The 2,860-nt window shown below is 40.1% G+C and overlaps 1 pseudogene; it reads left to right on the forward strand.

The window, feature by feature from the left end:
- The first annotated feature begins 1,701 nt into the window (after positions 1-1,701).
- LOC123642171 lies at positions 1,702-2,556 on the forward strand (annotated as a pseudogene).
- Positions 2,557-2,860: the final 304 nt, after the last annotated feature.

Here is a 2,860-nt window from a genome sequence, read left to right on the forward strand (position 1 = left end):
TCCACTACAGTTTCCTGAATCCCAGAGAAACCATGACATCTGAGAAATATGCTCAGCAAATCAATGAGATCCACCAAAAACTGCAATGCCTGCAGCTGGCATTGGTCAACAGAAAGGGCCCAATTCTTCTCCATGATAATATCCAAGCACACATCACATTGCACAACCAATACTTCAAAAGTTGAACAAATAGGGCTACGAAGTTTTGCCTTACCCACCATATTCATCTGACCTTTCACCAACCAACTACCACTTCTTCAAGCATCTCAACAACATTTTGCAGGGAAAATGCTTCCACAACCAGTAGGATGCAGAAAGTGCTTTCCAAGAGTTCATTGAATCCTGAAGCGTAGGTTTTCACGTTACAAGAATAAACAAAATTATTTCTCATTGGCAACAATGTGTTGATTGTAATGGTTCCTATTTTGTTTAATAAAGATATGTTTGAGCCTAGTTATAAGGACTTAAAATTTACAGTCCAAAACCGCAATTACTTTTGCACCAACCTAGAATTCCATATTAGTATATTAGTAAATAAATTCTGTCTTTAGATACCATCTTTTATGACAAGTAATATCCTTTGAATCTGGCATGTGATTTAAGTGGCTTACATCAAATACATTAATTTATTCATGAAACTTTTATTGATATTTGCTATATGAAGGCACTCTTAGCTTCAATGAAGGATAAACAAAAACTCAGTGTTTACTAACCCTTCTTGAACTCTTGGCCTCAAGCAATCCTCCCACCTCAGCCACTTACAGCATTGGCATTAGAGGTGTGAGCCACTGTGTCTGGCTGACCAACCCTTCTTTATTCTCTACAGCCACAAACCAAGGAACTTTCTCAGAGCATTTGTTTTATTCATTCATTCATTCATTCACAGTCAACTAATATTTGTTAAGCATCTACTATGCAATGGCAAAATAAGGATATGAGGAACGCCTTAGAGTCAGAAATAAAAATAGAATTGAAGGTCCTGGATGGACCTCAGAGTTCTCAGAAATCCCAGCATTTAAAAACACCCCTGAGACTTTGGGCAACTTTGGGTAACTTATTACTGGAGAATTTACTTACTTTTCAAACTAATGATCTAGAAATTTGTTAAATTGTTAAATACAGTTACTACTCAAGGATTTATGCTGGAATTGTCAGAGTCTTAGTGAATGTGGGTTATATGTGACTAGGAGAGACTCCATTGTCTATGGAGCAATTACCTTAATGGCTTTTCTCTTTCCTTTTAGGAAATCTGTGACCTCCTAGGCCAAGAAGAACAACCTGAGGACTCTTTCTGAAGGTCACTGAATTCCTTTAGGGAAGTCCAGAGTAGAAATCTGAGATTGGTACACTGTTGTATCTATGATAGCTAGGGATACATCATTAGAAAGAGTCAGTGTAGTAACTACTTCCTTTAGCATTCGACTCTTGGTCCTTTTTTTGTGAGCTTCTTGTTCCTGCAAAGCTGGCTCAGGGCAGAATAGTGGGTCAAAAAAACTTGCCAATGGCAGATGTTCAGAATCTCTAACCTCCATCCCCAGACATATCACCAATGACTTGAACATATCACCAAATACTCAAGATACAGAGGATAGATTCCACCTAAGGGGAAATGATGCTCTGAAAAGAAGTTTGGAATCATCATCAGAGCCACTGGAGAAGACACCTGAGAGTCATGTGGCTGAGGTTTCACAAGATCCTGTCATGCCTCCAGTCCAGAGGAGAAGGCTAGATACACTCCCCAGGAAGCATAGACATTTTTTGGAAGGTTGCAAGGGCAAAAAGAATGAGAAAGATCAAGAGGAAGAAGAAAAGGAGGCCCAACGCCTGCCTATTCTTCTATCACCTTCGGTACCACCACAAAGTAAAGAAAATGAGACTGTAGATAAAAGGCATACCCTACTCAATGCCCAGGAAGGTAATCCTGATCTTCCCAGTGAAGTAGGGATGAGGCATGGGGTGGCAAAATCCTGGGCTTTTCACTTTTCCATAGGAAAAAATAATGACAGATTTTTCACCTGGAATGGGAGAATTTGGAGATAAGGAACTTGAGAAACAAACTGAGATCCATGGGCCCAGATAGAGCATGAAAGATCAGAGGGTCTTTTTTTTTTTTTTTTTAATATATGAGTATTGGCTTTGAGAGATTTTAAATTCTTTTTTCTACTTGCAGGAAAGATTACAGAGTCAGCAGGACTAGGGTTCCTGTGTGATGCATCAGGAATGTCAGATCCAGTCATGTGGGCTCCCAGTGCCTCAGGAACCCTGGACCTCTTGTCCTGTAGTGGCATCCTTGGCATCACCACCTCTCTGCTTTGGTCATTTCCTAAGATGTGTCTGCCAGGCCTTCTCAAGGTCTAGGAAGGAGAAGCCTCACAGAAGAAAGGGTAACAACCAAGCTGAGGCAGGAGATGATGCTGAGGTTCCGAGACCTGGCCTACTAAGGGGTCTGGGCAAAAAAAGTGCTGCCTCACCAAAGCCTGTAGCAAGATGACATTGATATAGCTTTCTCTTGTATTTAGTTTTATAGTTTTCTCTATATGTCGCTGTTTTTCTTAGTTGAATTCTTGCCTGTCAAAGAGATAGAGAGCTGCTTTTATGCTGAGATCCTTAAGCTTAAACAGGTAGTAAAAGCAAAGTAACTTTGAGGCTTTTAACTTTTACCCAGTGGTGGAATTACTTCTTACTTCCTTTCCATTACTTCCTTTCCATTAGAAGTCCTTCTTACTTCCTTTCCACTTTCCATGAAGTGGGATTTGCTCTGGAGCAGTGGTTCCCAAAATTCATGTTTATTTCACTCATGTATTCAGTTGGCTTAACTGTCCTCTAACTTCTCTGAGGATGGAAGCCATACAATTTCATC

Source organism: Lemur catta, chromosome 1 (assembly GCF_020740605.2).
Source record: "Lemur catta isolate mLemCat1 chromosome 1, mLemCat1.pri, whole genome shotgun sequence".
Classification (NCBI taxonomy): Eukaryota; Metazoa; Chordata; class Mammalia; order Primates; family Lemuridae; genus Lemur; species Lemur catta.